This window comes from Megalopta genalis, chromosome 5 (genome assembly GCF_051020955.1).
Source record: "Megalopta genalis isolate 19385.01 chromosome 5, iyMegGena1_principal, whole genome shotgun sequence".
NCBI classification, from domain to species: domain Eukaryota; kingdom Metazoa; phylum Arthropoda; class Insecta; order Hymenoptera; family Halictidae; genus Megalopta; species Megalopta genalis.
In genome coordinates this window covers 3,779,654-3,801,266 of record NC_135017.1, presented here as the reverse complement: position 1 = coordinate 3,801,266, position 21,613 = coordinate 3,779,654, and the positions used below count along the sequence as shown (strand labels likewise).

The following is a 21,613-nucleotide window of genomic DNA, read 5'->3' as shown; positions in this document are numbered from 1 at the left end:
CTGGGGATATAAAAACACGTGACAAATGAAAAGATGTCAATTTATTATTTAGGTTACATTTATAATGTTAATGTCATAGGAAGTCATAGTCTGAGGTACATACGTTTCTCATTAACAAATGTAAAAAGAACGAAAGCAAAGATTAATGATACATTAAAATTCTTTCTGCATAAATTTTCCGCAGTTGGTTTTGTTTTTATCTAATCTTTTCGCAGGCGACGTTGATTTTTGCAATTAATTCGTATCCTGTACCTTAGCGTTATCCATGTCTCTCACATTTCTTATTTTCGGCATAACTTTCTCAACGAAGCATTTACGGACGTTTTTTCTTTCTTTTATATAACACTTTAGTTCGATTTTCACTCGTGGAATACACTCTCGAAGCGTGTACGAGAAAATGCGGTGCGCCTTGTCTTTGTCCCTCGTAGTAGGCACTTCTGTCTTATCGGAATATTGAAATTTACCAGCGAAGTATTCAAACGTCGCCACACCTCCATTAATTATCGGCAGGCAAAAGGAAGACCGGCAATTTATTCGACACCGTAATCGCAGGATGCTCGTGAAAAGCGTCCCGCCGCGCCGACTCGTCCCGGCGAACGATCGTTGACAGTCGTTTTATTTCTGTTCCAGATCGGGAAAATTGACAAGCCGAGTGACAAGTCGCAGGGCATAATCGAGGTAAGTCGGCCGTCCCTCCGGTGAAAACTCGCCCGATCCTTTTCCTTCCCCTTTCCTGTTTTTCCTTTTCTTACGGCTCTCGTTGTTTTTGGCGGGCCGTAGATGTAGAGATAGCCCATCACGCGAGTAACACACAAGCCACGAACAAAAAGACGCGGAACGAGCCCCGATAATAGCGCAGATTATCATAGAAATTATAGCTAAATGTTCGAGGGCATTGGCTGCCCGAAGGCTGCGCAAACCTGTCCAGAGAGATGGACAAGCAATCTTGGGAGCTGTGTACTCGCGGAATAGGCTCGCGGTTCTGTCCCAAAAGATTCTGCGCGGCAACGGATAATTTAACATGATTGTAAACAATAATCGGGAAGGCGTTTATCGTCCAGTCTAATCGCCTGACACGTTTCTACTGGGAGGTCCGAACGTTCGGACACACTTTGCGACGTTCATTTTAAAGATTTCGATGCGAGACTAGGCCCATTTTGTAGCCAAGACTTCGGGCAATGTACGCATAACTTTTACAAATTTTTAAATCTGTAAACAATTATTGAAAAGGTGTTATATTGTTAGGGTAGAGCGATGAGTTGACATTCTTCTAGTGTGAACAGTGAATATTTGGACGCTCGTTACGACGTTAGTTTTAATGACACTGTCTCGTAATTGGGATCAGTTTGTGAGCAATACTTCGAAGTATATGGAAATATTTTTGAAAAATCTAAAAATCTGTAAACAATTATCGAAAAAGTGTTATATTGTTAGGGTAGAGCGATGAGTTGACATTCTTCTAGTATGAACAGTGAATATTTGAACGCTCGTTACGACGTTAGTTTTAATGACACTGTCTTGTAATTGGGATCAGTTTGTGGGCAATACTTCGAAGTATATGGAAATATTTTTGAAAAATCTAAAAATCTGTAAACAATTATCGAAAAAGTGTTATATTGTTAGACTAGAGCGGTGAGTTGAAATGCTTCTAACATAAACAGCGAATACTTGAACGCTCATTACAACGTTAGTTTAAATGATCTGTAACTAGGATCATTTTATAGGCAATACTTTGGAGTATATGGAAATATTTTTGAAAATTTTTTAAATCTGTAAACAATTATCGAAAAAGTGTTATATTGTTAGACTAGAGCGATGAGTTGAAATGCTTTTAACACAAACAACGAATACTTGAACGCTCATTACAACGTTAGTTTGAATGACCTGTAACTAGGATCATTTTACAGGCAATACTTTGGAGTATATGGAAATATTTTTGAAAATTTTTTAAATCTGTAAACAATTATCGAAAAAGTGTTATATTTTTAGACTAGAGCGATGAGTTGAAATGCTTTTAACACAAACAACGAATACTTGAACGCTCGTTACAACGTTAGTTTGAATGACCTGTAACTAGGATCATTTTATAGGCAATACTTTGGAGTATATGGAAATATTTTTGAAAAATCTAAAAATCTGTAAACAATTATCGAAAAAGTGTTATATTGTTAGACTAGAGCGATGAGTTGAAATGCTTCTAACACAAACAACGAATACTTGAACGCTCATTACAACGTTAGTTTGAATGACCTGTAACTAGGATCATTTTATAGGCAATAATTTGAAGTATATGGAAATATCTTTGAAAATTTTTTAAATCTGTAAAGCGATGAGTTGAAATGCTTCTAACATAAACAGCGAATACTTGAACGCTCATTGCGACGTTAGTTTTAATGACTGTGACCTGTAACTAGAATCATTTTATAGGCAATACTTTGAAGTATATGGAAATATTTAAAAAAAATTGTTAAATCTGTAAACAATTATCGAAAAGGCGTTATATTGTTAGATTAGAGCGATGAATTCAAATGCTTCAAACATGAACAGCAAATATTTGAACGGTGATTACGACATTAGTTTTAATGACTGTGACTTGTAACTTGGCTCATTTTGTAGGAAATGCTTCATAGTATATAGACGTATTTTTTTTAAATTTTAAAATCTGTAAACAATTATCGAAGATGTATTGTTTTTGGTTATGAGCGATGAGTAGATATTCTTCTACCATGTAGAGTTAATGTTTTAACGCTCGTTGTAATGTTAGTTTAAAAAATTTCGACATGCAATTACGCTCATTTTCTACACAGATCTTCGACGAACAAGTTTCACTTTTTCTCAATTTTTTAATGTCCCCTTCGGAGACGTAAAACACATAATACTAGCTCGTTATCTCAAGAAACCGGAGCAACGTTCTATACGAATGTGCGACAAATATCGCACTCACGCGATCTAATTCTCGTCGTCGGTCACGTTGATCGTACCACAACGTAGATCATTTTTATGCGTTTTTAACCGAGCGAAATTGTTTTAATGGCAGATCGTTCGTAAAAACGCGCGAAAGAATGAACGAGCGACGGTTCGAGCTGCTTGAATAGAGAAAATTGAGCACTTGGCATAGCGAAGTGATATTTAAGCCGGCAAAAAGGTGGCAGAGGGTCGTACAAAGTGGTACATGCGTCGTTGATTAAGTGAGACTTGTAGGAAGTTAGAGGCAGTTAAGTTTCGTGTAAAGAAACAGCGAACGAATTTATTGCGCGAGCTAATATTAATCCTCCGGCCGCGAGCGACGTGGAAATCGAGTTCCGCTCGCAATAAGGATCCCGATTATCCGGCTTAATGGGGAGACGAATGGCGCGGATAGATCGAGACTCGCCGGATAATCGAGACACGAGTGAAGAAACTACGTTACACGGTTTATGTGCGCTGTAGGTATTCTATATCGCAGGAAATGCGTTCTCTTTTCGGTTGTTCCCCGGCGAATCGATCACTTTCTGCTGAAATTATGCGCGCCGTTGCGTTATCTGCGAAATTAGGAGGAGGTTCCGGTCATCGCTTCGATTACTTCATGTACAGTGGCCCGCAAAAGTGTTCATACGCCTTTTAAAACGCAACAATTCTTTCAAAACTGAACTATATGACTTGAATTTTTTTTAGATGATTGAGGGACTAGTCTACTAAACGATGGCTAAAAAGCTTTTCATTTTAATTTTGCCATTACTTAGAGTGAAAAGAAAAAATTAAAAGCCCTCGTTTTAAAATTTTTTTTATCTGAGCCTATAACGAAAATTTTAAAAAATGTCTTTTCCTATTTATGGACAAATAAATAAAAATAATTATAATCGACGTTAGCCGCAGATCTATTTCATCGAGAGCAATCGTCGTAACTAAAGATCTATGTCAAGAAAAGGATATAAATCGCCTTCTAAGCTGCCATGTATCGTTTGTCGTAGCCGCCATTTTGAATATCAGATTTCTAGGTTCAGTTTCGTCGTCGGTAGATCGCGGAGTTTCTGCGTTTACGGCAAAATTGAGAAGCTGAAATATGAAATCGAGAAGATACAAGAAGAATTTTATAACATTGTTACAATATCTGCAATTCAACGAGAACAATTAGAGGAGTCCAATCCATATTTATTTAATGTTCGCGTCTTGCAATCGTCTTGGAACATTTTCATTTTGCAGAAAATACGCGGACTAGGGTAAGTGTAGGTATTACTGCGGTTTCTCAATGAAGGCGAACTTTGACAGAGGAAATAAGACCTTTTATGCCAATAAATTGACAATTTGAGCTACGTTCCTATTATTCTTTATATATATTATTCTCTCTGTCTCTCTCTCTCTCTCTCTCTCTCTCTATATATATATATATATATATATATATATATATATATATATATATATTATTCTCTCTCTCTCTCTCTCTCTCTATATATATATATATATATATATATATATATAGAATAATATATATATATAATATATATAAATAATAAAATAATATATATATATAAAGATTAATAGGAACGTAGCTCAAGTTGTCAATTTATTGGCATAAAAGGTCCTATTTCCTCTGTCTATATATACATATATCTATTATTCTTTAATTCGAATATTTACTTTTGTCAAAATATTGGATCTCTGAAGGCACGAATGTCATTAAAAAGCGTAATGTAAAGAAACCATACTTGTGCATATATTACTGCGGTTATGCATCTATTACTGCGATCCAAATACCGCGGACGTTCCGATTACTGCGTGTCAAGGTTGACATAACCCATTTTCTTTTAAATGTACACACACACACAGCTATACAATTCTTAGGATCAAGATATTCTCACTGTAGCACTGTACAAATTAGGTATAAGTACTCTACGATCAAGCGTGTTCGCACCGATTCATCGAGAACTGCACTGTATAGGTTATGGTACGCAGTTCGTTCAAACACAACAGTAATGTACGCATATAGTAAAAAACTATACGCCAAATATTGTGCTAGTAAATAATATTTGAGAATAGATAACACAGCGACAGTGTACGTCGATTTTTTTTTATCAAAGTAACGATTACTTTATCTAAAAATAACGCTAAAATGAATAGTTTATTATTAATTACCAAAATATAAATGCCTTTCGAATCAGCGTTCACACCTGCCGTTACGAATATTTCATAAGATTCGACGTTTTCATAAGCTTCTGAATATCAAAAGTCGATAAATGAATTAAAACTGCGATTGCTGTTAGTTGTATGTCATAAATTATCAATATTAAACGTATACAAAATTATGAGATTCATTTTTAGAAGATTACGCACTATAAGAATGTCAGTATAGACATATAGAGTCTATAGTATAGACTATAAAATGTCACTATAAAATGTCAGACTATAAAATGTCAGGTTTTTATAAAATACCGCAGTATTTAGGACGTCCGCAGTAATACCCGCGTTTACCCTAGTTATCGATTTCGTGAACCGTAAATTATGTTACAGAAAAATTTGACGAAGTCGTGTGACTGATTCGGTGAAAAATTACCGTTCCTCGGACCAGTGTGCCGTGGAGAGCCGTGTGCAGTGCTCTACCAGAGTGCTGTGCGCTGCAGCGGCGCAGCATCATCGGGACCCTGATTATGTTTTAATAGGCCAGGACTCCTTTTACCAGCGTCGATCCTTTATCTAATGGAAAAACTGTCCGCGGAATGCGGTCGTAAACTTTTCCCTCTTATTGACAGTTTCTTCGGCGCCCGTGCATTTTCTTTAAAACCAGAAGTCGTAACTTTCGACAACCGGCGAACTTCTTGCCGCGTCCGACGAGATCTGTTCGACGATAGTTTTTGCCCCGTTTCGAGGACACCGGTACACGCTACCAGCCAATCAAGCCACCATTTTTTTCTTTTTGTTTCAATAAATCTGATAACGAGGACTGCCGTGCATCCATTTGATTCCGGGAGACTGTGAAACAGAGGATAAATGAAGTCCTCCGAGTGCGCGTTTTGCTTTTCTTGGTATCGAAGGATTTTAAAGTAGAGGCCGGCCATTCGGATGGAAATCGGGCATGGCGTAATGGAATCTATAGGAAATTAGGCGAGGTTTACGACACCAGTTCGCTGGATTCGTGGTTGTTTAGGTGATGCAGACTATCCGGCGTTACTGGCTCCGTTTATTTTTCCGAAGTTTCCTCACGGTATCGGCGATTTTGTTCGAAACGAAACATGCTACAGTATAAGACGAGTGAAATTAGGTTAGGTTTAAGTCATCGTTTTGCTGAAATTCGAATTGTTTATAAAGTACAAACATTTTAATGTCCCTGTTCACGTTTATTTTCACTTGTGCATTGATGAAGACTGTTCGGTTTATTTGCAACGTTGGCGAATTTGTTCAAAATAAAACATGCTATAATGTAGTACGAGTAAAATTAGGCGAGGTTTAAGTCATCATTTTATTGTTCTCTCATTTGTTTTTAAAATAGTGTTGAATTTGGTACTGAATCTTTACCTTAAAAATTGTCTGTCTTTTCTTTTGTATTCTATTTCCATAATATATAAAAATATTTACATATTCCACTTTGTAAATTATGCCTTCTTTTATCGTGTTCTGTTGCAAATAAATTTTATCATGTTAAGCAATTAATTTCAAGATATTGTAATTTTTCTAAACGAGCTCATACAAATGGCGTCTACTAATGACGAAAATCATTATAATATAAAATAATAATTATAATAATAATAAATAATTATTATTATCAGGCATTTTGTCAAAGATAAAGTACACTAAAATTCAAAGGAAAGGAATTAACTAGCTAATCTGATTTTAACTAGTTTTTAAACTACACACTTGTAAAAATTCCACATTTTTTACAACGACTCCAAGCAACAATTATTCTCGGTCAATACTGAGGATTTGTTCAAAAAGTTAAAATAAAAGTTTATGATAAAAATTTATGCTATGTATGACTACATGATAGTTATAATAAAAAAAACATCAACAAAATTTCGAAATAGTATTGTTTCCCATATTTGCAAACCGTTAAACTTACCAAGAAATAAAATCAATTTTGATTAATTATAATAATTAATTTAAATTATTATTATAATATTAATATTTATAATAATAATTATATATTAATTATTAAATAATAATTAATTTAATTATCCGATGGCAGATCGCAACGAAAACTACTCAAGACATCGCTTGGCGGACATCAAATTCGTTTTGAAAAAATGCAGACCTTTGAAACTTCCAGTTCTCGTCCACTTTCACTTCGACGTCGACCGAAGTCGAAGAACGAGAATGTTGCACAGCGAAGAAATGAAAACGGGGTTCGATGAAGCATCGCATTGGATCGATGGTTTTACAGTGGCGACGACATATGTCTTCGAGCTGTCTTGTCTCGAAGTGGGCAGTGCCTGTCATCGTGGCTCCTCTTCAACAATTCAATATAGCATATCTTCGACGAGTAGCAATCTTTCCGGCTTGTCTAGCTTGGAATGTCCTCGTGAAAAGATCATCGATCATCATTAGCTGCCGCTCCGGGACTCGGTATTACCACCATCGTTGGAGCTTCAAATAATTTCATCAGTCCGTTCTCCGACAAGCCCAATTTCTTTCGTAACCGGCCACTGGATTTTCTGATCGCGATGGAGAACAACTGGTATCTAATATTTTTATATGGAAAAAATTTAATGTTGTAATTAAAATTCTGTGCTGTTGTGCTGCTAAATTAGTGTTATTTTTGTGGCGCTGATATGGAATAATAGTTATATTATTATTTTTGTCAAATTCATTCGAAAGCATTGTATTTTTAATGATATTTGTATGTGTATACTATATTATAGTGTATACTATTATCCTAATTTTGAGCACAAAAATTCATTCATTCATTTAAAAATAATCTCCATTTTTCATAAAACTCCACGATTTAATTATAATTAAATAATGGTATACACAGTAATAGTATATCATAAAACTCCACAATTTAATTAAAATTAAATAATAGTATATACTATATACTATTATACTATTATTATATATACTATAGTAGTATATAGTAGTATAAGTATAGTATATAGTAGTATAAGTAGTATAAATGCTATAGTAGTAGTATATACTATATACTATTATAGTATATGTATACTATTATTTACTTTTAATTAAATTGTAGAGTTTTATAGAAAATGTAGATTATTATTAAATGAATGCAAGATCATTGTTATTTTTATGCTACCAGTATATAATAAATAGCGTTTATCCAGACGAATTGAAAGAACTCAATAGTAGAATAAATACAATTTCCCTTTTCTAGAATTTGAAATTCGAACAAACTTCATTTTGCAATAAAATTACGCTATTTTAAGTATTGTTAAATTCATTATTTATAAAAGAATATTGAAATCAATCAATAGTGATACTTTAAGGTAAATTCGTAAATATATTGACATTTAATATTAAACATATAAAATTTAGAAATATTGACAATAATAATGAGTTGAAAAGTCCAGAGAGAGTTATAAAATTAATTAGCGGATACTCTACTGAAGAAATTAACAGCGATATTAAAATTTAAAGTGGAAGGTACATATTTTGACGATCGCACTGAGTTTATGCACTCTAAAAGAATTGAAAATTAGAAGTTTAAGAATGGTAATCGCATTGATGGAAACATCGACACTTGGAAACCAAGTAATTAGTTAATTTTACGGTAAATTTATTTCATTTAACTTATTTTTGTAATTATATTTATAAATGTCTACGATTTATACAAACTTATTATTCATAAATTTCAAATTTATATTATATGAAATTGTTATATACAAATATCAGATTTACATTGTATAAAATTATTACTTATATATTTCAAATTTATATTATACAAAATTATTATTTACAAATTTCAAATTTACATTACATAAAATTATTATTTACAAATTTCAAATTTATATTATACAAAATTATTATTTACAAATTTCAAATTTATATTACATAAAATTATTACTTATAAATTTCAGATTTATATTATACAAAATTATTATTTACAAACTTCAAATTTATGTTATATAAAATTATTATAGATCTATAAATAACTTTGATTTTCCATAAAACTTATTAAACGTAGAAATAGTTGACAAACGTTCCAAGAATCATAAATTGCAAAATCGTGGATATAAAATTTAACGAACGTAAATGAGTTTCCAGAGGACTATAAAAATATTGGCATTCAAAACTGTTCGTTCATCACCAACGATATTAACTGCATAATCGTCAAATAAAATATTGACTTGATCACCGCCGTCGATATTTCTACCATAGCTTTTGTTCCTTGATCCCGGGATAGCTCGAGCAAAAACAGTTAATTGAAAGCCGAGAATCAAAGTCACTGAGCTTCCGATTAAAAGTCGCGGCGGACCTTGCAACGAAAAGTCGCGAAGGCCGGCGTCGAACGACGTTCAATTAAAATGCTCACTCGGTTTTTCGCGCTGGAAAAATTCGCGGCAGAAAATGCCGGCTGGCGTCGCGGACGCGCCGAGTTTTATGGCGCCTATAGATTCCCATAACCGCGTGGCCCGTTCGAGGGGAGGACATTTTTACTTTTTCCGTCCGCGTCGTGTACGCGGACACATGATCCCCGAACGACACGCGTGTCGCGAGCGCGCAACGCCGTATTAATTACGCAATTAATTACCGTCTAATTACCGGCGTCTCCGGCGCAGCCTCTTCAATCTCGATGAACAGGCTCTCGCGGCTGGATTCTCGGGTTCCTTCGGCAACGGCTGGAAACTGCCAGTATGCGTGCACCACTCGAATTCCGTGGCCGGTGGTTTTGCAAGCGTGACGTGACACGCGAGCTTCCTGTCCGCCGCGAAGAAGAACTTTAAATCTGCCTACCTGCCAGCTCGCATGCCCTTCGTCTTCCTGCGCGTGTTTCAGACGGTGTCCGGGGCTCGAGACCGCTCGAACACGCCACGCGAAACGCGTACCCGTGATCCACGTCTGGATCACTTTCGATTTAAGAACCGTCCCGATCCACTTTGTCACTGTCTAACGAGAACAAAGGCCCGGCGAATCTCTAATTGGAAACGTTCTTGAATTACATCACCGATTTTAGCCAACGCCCAGCGAGCTGTTTGTCCGATCTCGCTGGCCAAGATGTACCTGCTGATTTACTCATGATATCTTAACTTAGGAAAACGTAATCACGAACAAATAGAGATTATTGATCAAATATTCATAATATTATTTTTCTCGTTCAACCATCGAACGGCGGACCTTTCTAATAATATATAACTGAAAAATATACTTACGATCATTTATCTTTTTATTTGTCATTTTCTTTCCAACATATTTGTATGATGTTCGCTCTGGATACGTTAGGTATTCTATTGGCTTTGTCGAGACGTGTGAAAATTGAAATTTGTTGACAGAAACTAGACATTCAGGTATCAATTTTTCCAGTCTGGTACCGAAAGTAATAATTGAAATCAGTAATTGAAACTAGTTGTCAGAAACTTGACATTAGGGCATCAATTTTTCCAGTCTGGGTCCGAAATTATCAATTGAAATTAGTAATTGGAACTAGTTGACAGAAACTTGACATTCAGGTGTCAATTTCACCAATCTGGGTCCGAAGTTAATAATTGAAATTAGTAATTGAAACTAGTTGTCAGAAACTTGACATTAGAGGATCAATTTTTCCAGTCTGGGTCCGAAATTATCAATTGAAATTAGTAATTGGAACTAGTTGACAGAAACTTGACATTCAGGTGTCAATTTCACCAATCTGGGTCCGAAGTTAATAATTGAAATTAGTAATTGAAACTAGTTGTCAGAAACTTGACATTAGAGGATCAATTTTTTCAGTCTGGGTTCGAAATTATCAATTGAAATTAATAATTGGAATTAGTTGACAGAAACTTGACATTCAGGGATCAATTTCACCAATCTGGGTCCGAAGTTAATAATTGAAATTAGTAATTGAAACTAGTTGTCAGAAACTTGACATTAGGGCATCAATTTTTCCAGTCTGGGTCCGAAATTATCAATTGAAATTAGTAATTGGAACTAGTTGACAGAAACTTGACATTCAGGTGTCAATTTCACCAATCTGGGTCCGAAGTTAATAATTGAAATTAGTAATTGAAACTAGTTGTCAGAAACTTGACATTAGGGCATCAATTTTTCCAGTCCGGATCCGAAATTAATAATTGAAATTAGGAATTGTAACTATTTATCAGAAACATGACACTCGGGTATTAATTTCTCCAGTCAAGGTCCGAAGTTAATAATTAAAATTAGTAATTGAACCTCACATTGCAAAAATTGTATTCGCATAAATTCTTATTCGATAATGTTGAATAAAATTGTATTCGCATAAACTTTATTCGATAATGTCAAATAAAATTGTACTTCCATACATTTTTATTCGATAACGTTGAATAAAATTGTATTCGCATACATTTTTCATTCAATAATGTCGAATAAAATTGTATTCGCATGCATTTTTATTCGACAATATCGAATAAAATTATATTCGCATAAATTTTTATTCGACACCCTCGAATAAGATCGTATCCTCCTAAATTGTTCATTCAATAATGTCGTATAAAATTGTATTCGCATTAATTTGTCTCGAAATAAATTCGGATTCGCTGGCGCCGAATTATATTCTAATTTAGCGTCACCTTTTATCCGTCGCCCGAACGAAACGTGGTCCAATCCCAGTGCCCGCTAAAGCAGAAAACGATCGAGAGACGCTTTTCATTTACGTCGGGGCAGCAAGAAACCCGGTACAAGGATGCACGCAGAAAGATAGTAACGATTAGTACAGTAACGATTCTTTCTTGCCGCATAGCCTCGGCCGATTGAAATGTAGCCAGTCCCTCGGCTAACGATAATCGAGCCCGGTCATAGGGGGCTGGTAAAAATCGCGGGATTAAACGGCCGCTTGATCAGGATGCTTCGTCACCGTTCAGCACGTCTCGCGTTTGCACTTTTGCGCACTTAGCGACTTAAGTGGCCCTGGCTCGGGTACACGGACGCGAGAGAGAGAAAGAGAGAGAGAGGGAGAGAGAGAGAGAGAGAGAGAGAAAGAGAAAGAGAGAGAGAGGGAGAGAGAGAGGGGAAAGAGAAAGAGAGAGAGAGAGAGAGAGCGGGTTAGAGGTAGTACTTAATGGTCCCGCGTGGCCTGCGGTACCTGTCCGGTATGCTGCGCCAATAACGGCCAAGCATTACGACTATCGGCCGCCATTAAACCGGGAGCATCGCGCGATTTACTTAGTTATACCGTCCACGGGTCCCTTTCCTGAAAGCTGTGCGTGTGGCAAACCGGCACCTGCCAGCCGCGGAGCCGCTCTTGTCCTTCTCCCCGATCCTCGTCGCGTGAACTCGCCGTGCCGGCCAGGCCCGCGATTTTTACGGCCGGAAAAACTCGCCCGTTCCGATCCGATCCGAGCCGATCCCCGTCGCCTGGCGTCGTCGCGATTAAAGCGAAAGTAATATTTCTGCGGCCGTGCAATCTCCGACTTCGATGGTCTATTTGCTCCACCGGAGCCGGATTAACGCTCATGGCTCCGCAGGAGAACCCTCGCCACGACGATCCTCCGCGCCGATAACGAGATAGCCAGGCGAGTTTAATTATACCGCGCGACTATGATATTTTCGTCTCGATCACCTGTTCTGAGTTATACCCGAAAAACAACGCGCCGCGTTCCACGGCGAGCGGTTTTCATTTTTTAGTCTTGGGAAATTGGCGGGTGACACTTGATATCGGCTGTTTGTACCGGATGGGGAATTATGGATGCAAAAAGACGTAAGCTGTGTCGTTGTTTATGCGAAATTGGGGGGGGGAGTTAAGTCATTGCTTTGATTATTTCAAATTTGTCTAAAAAATATGAATCCATTACTCCATTTTTATATATTCTCGTGAATTCAGTCTGTAGGTACTTGTGGACGAGGCTGTACTTATGAATTTTTGTATTAAAAATAATATCGGTATTTTTATTGTATCATAGAGGGTTCAGTTTATTGTATCGAATTGTTTTCTTATTGAAAATTTCATTTTGTAATATGGAAAGTTGTAAAGAAATTCGTGTAAATAGCTGAGGATACATTGTTTCACTGATGCATCGTTTCGAATCGATTGCTGTTTCCAATCGATATTCGCGACTCTCGTCAGAAAGATTTGTGATATTATTTAATTTATGGGAAATTAGGGGGAGTTTCAGTCATCACTTTGATTGTTTGAAATTTGTTTGAGAAATATAGGTCTCTCAATTGTTCCATTTTTATCTCTATTTTCGTGAATCCAATCAATACTTGCGAAAAAGGCTGTACTTATGAATTTTTGTCTTTCATCGTAACCTAGAAGGCTCAGTTTATTGTATTGAATTGTTTTCTTAGTGGAAATTTCATTTTGCAATATGGAAAGTTGTCAAGAAATTCGTATAAATAGCTGAAGATACATTGCTTCGCTGATGCATCATTTCGATCGATTACAGTTTCCGGTTTCTATCAGCCCTTTTTGTCAAAAAGGCATATGGTAATATTCAATTTAAGCGAAATTAGGGGGCGTTTAAGTCATCACTTTGATTATTTCAAATTTGTTTAACAAATACGGACGTTTGAATGGGGTTCTATTTTTGCCCACTTTAATGTGAACAGTCTGTACTTAATGAACGAAGTTGTCAAGGTTAACAATATTGTGCTGAATAATTTTTTATTGAAAAATTTGGTAATTCGGGATCATGCATCAGTAAGAATGGAATGAATGTCTTATTTTCTTCTTACTAAAATTAAGGATGTTAGACTGTTTTGAACCGTACAATCCGTTCGAACTTTTAGACGGTATTTGACTTTTTAGACTGTCGTGGACTGTAGACTGCTTTTGACTTAATACTCTTTTATACTTTCTGCACTATTTTCTACTTTAAACTGTTTTTGATTTGATACTCTTTTATACTTTCTGCACTATTTTCTACTTTAAACTGTTTTTGACTTGATACTCTTTTATACTTTCGGCACTATTTTCTACTTTAGACTGTTTCAAACTCTGTAGACAGTTTTAGCCTTTAGACTGCTTTTATACTTCTCTATGCTATAAACTATAAACTGCTTTGGGCTCTATACTCTTTTATACTTTTTGCATTATTTTATATTTTAAACTGATCTAGCCTTTATACTGTTTTTTATTTTTAGACTTTTGTAGATATTAGGCTGATTTAGATTTTAGATTGTTTTAATTTTTGTAAACCATTCTACATTTTTTACTGTTTCTACTACTATTTTCTACTTTGAACTATTTTAGACCACTTAGATTATTCTAACCTTAGATTGAGTTAAACTGTTCCACCCTTTGAACGGTTTCATCTTCTTGAAAATGTTAGACTCTTCAGACTATTGTGGACATTAAAATGTTTCCGACTGTTCCATCCTTTAGACTGTTTAGACTGATCCATCGTTTGGATAGTTATAGACTCTTCAGACTATTGTAGGACTTTACACCGTTTACATTATTGTAACTTTAGGCTCTTTTAGAATGTTCTTTTAGGATGATTCTGGTAAACTCAGCCTGCTTTAGACTGTTTCATTCTTTAGAGAGTTCCAATATCATCAGACTATTGCAGTTTAGGTGGCGCTGTGAATTATGGAAGAGTGAAAGAAAAGTCAGGGAGCGTTTCGTTCTGGTGCCGCTAGAGGACTCATCAGTAAGGCTATCTGCTGGCCAGCGTCGGAGGTAGCTGCCATAGTAGACTTTATACTGTTACAGATCATTTAAATTATTTTAATCTTAGACTATTTTAGATTGTTCCACACGTCAGACTGTTTTTAGACTGCTTCATTTTTTTGGCAGTTTTACAGTCTTTAGACTATTGTAGACTTTAGGCTATTTTAGACTGTTTAGGTTATATTTTTAGACTGCTTCATTTTTTTGACAGTTTTACAGTCTTCAGACTATTGTAGACTTTAGGCAGTTTTAGACTGTTTAGGTTATTACAACAGAAGACTATTTGAGACTGTTTAAATTCTGGTAACATTAGACTGTTTCACACTATTCCATCCTTTAGACAGTTTTAGTCTGCTCAGACTATACTAGACTTCAGACTGTTTCAGACAATTCCATCCTTTAGACAGTTTTAGTCTGCTCAGACTATACTAGACTTCAGACTGTTTCAGACTATTCCATCCTTTAGACAGTTTTAGTCCGCTCAGACTATACTAGACTTCAGACTGTTTCAGACTGATTACATTATTGTAACATTAAACTGTTTTAGACCGTTCCATCCTGGAGACATTTTCGATCTCTTTAAGACTGCTGCAGAATTTAGACAGTTTCGATTGTTGTAACCTTAGACGGTTTTAGCCTCTTCAGACGACTATAGACTTCAGACTGTTTCAGACTGTGTAGATTATTGTAACCATAAACTATTTTAGGCTGTTCCATCCTTTAGACTGTTTTAGATTGTTTCAGACTGTTTCATCCTTTACACAGTTTCAAATTCCTCAGACTGTTCCAGACTTTTTTTACACTGTTTCCGACTTCGCCTTCCGTCACGCGAACGCAGCGGTGAACGTATCAACAATGTCGGGTCTCTGCCGGTGGTCGAACCGGCCAGCCTACTTAAAAATTCCCCGAAAAAGTCTGAAAAGTAAACCGAAGCAATTGTAACTAATATCACTCGAAAGCCGCGCTGGAATCCGCGAACCTGCAGGCAAGAACCAGTTCGCTCCGGCAGCGGTTGTGCACGACATAATAACTCGACTATTATCATTATCACTCATCCCGTGCAGCTCGGACGATTTTTGTGCGGCCGGTAACGGTCGCCATAAATCCCCTAGGCGACGGAACACGGTCCGCAGAACCAAAGCCACGGTTCCGTACCGGTTCTTCGGTACCCACCGGTTTCCGCCGAGCATTAAGACTATCGGCCTCGATTAAACGAAACGCGCCCCCGATTTATTCCGGCGGATCCTCTAAACATCGTTGTTTATACAGGGTGTCCGATTTTAATCTATAAATGAAAATCACTCGTTAATTGCACACCGCATGAAAAATGTCTCCCACAGAAATTAAATGGTTTCGAGGGGAGCTACAAGATGGCGTAATTCGTTTTTCTGTAAATGGACGCGTACAGGGCAAATGAAGGTCGACTTTGTCTTTTCAAACGCAATCACAGAATTTTGGATACATTTATGGGTTCAGTCCATGGTTTTGAATAAAAAACGATTAGACCTCATATGTAAGAAAATTATTAGTTTACGAGATATTTAAGAGCAAATATTGCGAAGTGATAGTCGTGTGATGTTTGTACTTATTATAAATATCTCGTTAATAAATAATTAAATAATTATTTAATTATAATTTTAATATAATTTTCTAGTTTGTGTTTGCACAAGTAGCTCCATCTGACGGCAACAATGGACGTTCAGTTCGACTGAAAGAAAGGAAAATAAACAGAAATTCTCAAATTGAAAAGATTGTTGAAGACGATTGTTAATCGATGTCCCAAGTAATTATAAAGTAATTATAATCAAATACATGAAGAAAAAAGCAGTAATTGAGTATGAAATCGATAATATGTATATCGGCCTATTCAGTTGCCACGGTTTACCATTTCGCGCGGGACATTACGCCAACGCGAAAGCGTCGCGACCGCGAAGAACGGGTCTCTTCGACGCAGCAATTAGGCTCGTAGTCTAACGACGAGGCTACACGGTGATGGGACAGGAGGGCGCCTCGATTCAGGGTGAACAGGTGTAACGACGACTGTAAACTCAATTAGGGATGTCACCGACGGAAAAATCGCCGGTGACGGTGAAATTGTTTTTCTCGGAAACTGGAATTGCTGCTGGAAATTGTGATGGTTTTGTCGCGGGGAAAAAAGTGGTCCGACCAGGCTGGGGTTCAGGAAATCGATTTTTTGTCTGGTGACAGTTTCCTCTTGCCGTTATTATAGTTAGCCGTGTACAGTAGCGGACAAAAGATCGAGAGGAAATGAAAGAAAAAGTTGGTAAAATGCAGCGTGTATCGCAATTCATCGGTAGAAATGTAATTGAATTTCCATGCGTCTCAGAATAATACTGTTTGCCGATCCTGAGTTATTCTATGCTTATGAAGCGGTTTCTTAAACGGTCTTTATACTTGCTTAATTGAAAATGTTCGAACCATCTTCCAACTGTTACAGCATTGATTTGAAAATCATTGTTAAAATTTATTTCATCTGTAATATCGATTGCAGAACACAAAAGATCCATCCATTTTTTCGATTGTTTTTTCTAGCTTGTCTGATATTTGTATCTGAAAGGTTGACTATTTGTATTTCCGATACATTTTTATACGACACCCTGTACATTATTATCGATAATCTTGTAGAGCATCGGAAGACGAATCCAACGAGTATAATTATCGTAGACTTTCGATGATTTAACCTCGATATACTTCCGTCTGAAATATTAAGTAGTCAACATTCAGACGCAAGTATCTCGAGGTTAAATAATCGAAAGTATACAATCATTATACTCGCTGGATTCGCCTTTTCACCCTCTATTAAAATACGTATGGCTCCATTTGAAAATTAAATGAAAATAATTTAGGAGAAAGTTATTAAGCAGCTCGCCTTACAGACGCAAGTGTTTCGGTTGGAACTAGGTTAATCTTGGAAACTAACACTGATCGACATTTTTTACGATGGAAAAAGTTGTTCAAATTGTCAAACCGTGTAACATATATAAATTTCATCAAAATCGCGAATGTGGGGAGGAAACTTTTGAAAATAATTACCATGTCTTTTAATTATTATTAATGTAATTATTATGAATTACAACCGCGATATCTATTAAAATAGAAAGTATCCTTCAATATGAAAGTTGTGGAGTACGATTTTTAAAATGCCTCGATCATTCTAAGTTAGATCTGGTTTAGGTCAATAGTTTGCCGCAAATATCTCAGAAACTGTCGCGCGTCGACAGTTTTCGCAAAGGAAAAAGTTGTTTAAAACGCCAATCTCTATGACATACTTAAATTTCACCAAAATCGACGAATCGAGGGGAACCTTTCCCGATCTTTGAACTAGACCTTTCAATTATAAATGCGTAAGTGGCCGTTCGATTCAAACAAACAATTTCCACCGAAATGAAAATTAAGATGGAACGGATCCCCGCTCGGCGCATAATAATGGCGAACAGAATTAAACCGATTATAATACTCGAGAGCGTCTGCAGCGAGCTCGATCTTGTCAAGCCGAGAGCGTTATATATTCCGGTTGAAATTAACGCACGATAATATCTCGTCGGTAGTCGGGCCTCGTAAAAATGGCGGCGCGGCTTATACTGGTTCCGAACGAAATCGCTGACGATTGATATATCGCTGAAAGGCAACGTCATCATTAGCATTCGACTTGATAATATTTCTCGAGGCCGCTATTACTACCTGGCTGCTCGCAATCAATTATGCGACTGACACATCGCGCGGGGATGGATGGAATCATGGCAATTACTGGTAGCCGGATAATCTGGGAATCGAATGATTGTAATGGATTGGCTCACGGTGGTGCACTCGGCTTCGAAAACAGACCAAAAGTCGATTTAACCTTTTACTGCTCTGTGGCGCTTCGAAGTCACGTTTACTCATTTATCATTGCTTAATGTAACTTCACTTTTCGCTGCAACGTTGCAAAAGTATTTTGTTCCGTTGCTTCTCTATTATTATCAATAAGATTTTGCATTTTAATTTTCATTGCGTTTTAATGTAACTTTACTTCTCTTTCTAATGCCGCAAAGATATTTTGTTTTGTCGCCTCTTTTTTATATCCAGAAAGGTTTCGTTTTTTAATTTTCGGATCTTACTTTAACGTAACTTCTTCTTTTTAACGTAACTTCACTTTTGAGCTGCAATGTTGCAAAAGTATGTTGCCCTGTTACTTCTTTTTTATTACCAATGAGATTTTGCACAGTTTAATTTTCTTATAAATTTAATTATCTTACCTCATGTGTCATTGTGTTTTAATGTCTTTTCACTTAATTTATAAACAATCTAGATATAAATTTGACGTAAATTTTAGAAAAATATAAAACTTACGACGATTTATGATAACTAACGAATTATAATCGTTGATCATAAATTATTTAAAATCAATTAATCTAAATTGTTATTACAAATCTATTATAATTAAAAATTTCTAATTCAATTTCTTTAATCTATAAAATATCCAAATCTAAATTTTTATTAAATTTTATAAAAAGATAAATCGTTTACTAACAATATAAATATAAAATATGAAACTCATACTAACTAACGAGTTATAATCGTCAGTCATTAATCGGATTACTTTTTTTCCAACTGTAGATCATCGATCATGAGAAAAAGGAGACAAATGTTCAAAAATGAAGTTCACCGTATTACGATATACAGTAAATTCTCTCTAATTGTCCTTCAGCTTGTAAACGGAAATCGACAATTTGGGAAAAGGAGATACGACTGTTCGAGCCTCGCGGCTCGTTCTTATAGTTGTTGACAATCGGCGACTATAACAAACCACGACATTTTTAATGATCTGACAACAAATTGTTTCCAACCGAAGTTGTTCAGTATTCACTTTTACACATATTAGAATATAATAGCTTCCGGAGAGAAATTTTTGTTTACAAATAAAGTTGGTCACCCGGATTTTCTAAATATTAATATACATTTTTGACTTGATAATGATTCTAACTAGTGTCGAGACCAATTCTATATACTATATAACTATATAGTATAACTATAGTAGTAACTATATACTATATAACTATATAGTATAACTATAGTAGTAACTATATACTATATAACTATATAGTATAACTATAGTAGTAACTATATAATACTATATAACTATATAGTATAACTATAGTAGTAACTATATACTATATAACTATATAGTATAACTATAGTAGTAACTATATACTATATAACTATATCGTATAACTATAGTAGTAACTATGTACTATATAACTATATAGTATAACTATAGTAGTAACTATATACTATATAACTATATAGTATAACTATAGTAGTAACTATATACTATATAATTATATAGTATAACTATAGTAGTAACTATATAGTATAACTATAGTAGTAACTATATACTATATAATTCTATATACTATATAATTCTATATACTATAGGCTTAAATAACTTTGAACCTTGAATGTTATTTAAGGCTAAAGTAATTTAAGCCAAAGAAAGCGAATTCTGTGCTTTTATAGTTGCCTAATGTCAACAACTACAAAAGCAACTCGCAAGGCTCGAATAATCGTGTCTCCTATTCCCAAATTGTCCATTTCTATTTACATGCTGAGAGACAATTGGCGAGAATTTACTGAAACTAGTTGTTCCTCAGATCTCTTCGCAGTTTGGAATTTGGCAAAAATCGATTTTCGATCGTTGCCAGTACGTTTCGCCGGCCGTTAAATGACCAAGGGTGTGGCCTGGTTATCGATTAATCGACGTTGTGCTTATCGATCTTGCTAAGAAATCAATGATTAACCGGCGATTTTCTATATACAATGGTTTTTCGATCGGCACAAAGATAACGATTCCATTAGTTGAGTTCACGAGCAATATGATCTAATGAAACTATCCACCGGGATTATTGTTGGAAAATCGTTTGGCAGCTTTGATTAGCTAGCTTTGATTAGCGGAACCGTCGAAGTGGTCGTTTTCATAGGCTTCCGGTGTGTAAGGAGATGAAATTCTTTTAATAGCGCAACGCGGATAGTAATTAGAAGGGAAACGAGCAGCTAAGAAATTTAATTCTATTGCCAATAAATTCTGATTGAGATTTCGGAAATAATAGCCTGGTTCGTGTTAACGATTTCTCCTATATTGTCCCGCTATATATTAATCCGATGGATTGCATAGCGGTGGATCTCGGTCTTGTTGAAAAACCTATTTGAAACAGTACTGGTAATAGTTAATGAGATACTCTCGTTCGTATGGGCTAATATTTCAAGGTTTATTCGACATCGTTTGTTGTGGCAAAGAAAGTTATTAACTGTAGTTGTGTATTTTCTTAAGATCTGCCGGAGATAATTATTTGAAGTAATATTTCATGCATCTGAGCTTCTATTAATTATTTGACATTCTATTTTTGACGATAAGAACTATTGATTTAATACCGAATAGTAAGATCTAACAAGCGAATCGAAATTAATCTATGTACAGTGAATTCTCTTTAATTGACGCACGGATTGTGCACAGAAATAGACGATTTGGAAAGAGGAAATATGATTATTCGAGCCTTCGGCTTATTTTTATAGTTATTGACAGTCTCTAACTATAAAAACGAGCCGCAAGGTTATTTTATGTTATATATATTATATATTTTATATTATATTATATTCATATTATAATTTTATAATTTCATATTATACGAATAATTGTGTAAAATGTGACACTTAGGGAGAATTTACTGTATTACAATTCATGCCATTACTCGAGTCAGTTGAATTACGAGTCATAATTCCTTTTGGGAATTGATTGCAATTAAACGTTATAATATAAGAAAAAGACAAAAATATTTACGAGAGAAAATAAACCTACAGAGAAAGTACGAACACGTATTGCTTTGGAAATAATAAGCTTTTTCTCAC

The 21,613-nt window shown here is 35.6% G+C and overlaps 1 long non-coding RNA gene across 1 annotated transcript in view; it reads left to right on the top strand.

Annotated features, from left to right (window-relative positions):
• Positions 1–21,613, top strand: part of LOC117217497 (uncharacterized) — a 288,454-nt gene that overhangs the window by 152,288 nt on the left and 114,553 nt on the right. The window contains exon 3 of the long non-coding RNA XR_013033409.1: positions 631–678. This is a non-coding gene — a long non-coding RNA (uncharacterized LOC117217497). The remainder of the gene's footprint in view (positions 1–630; positions 679–21,613) is intronic.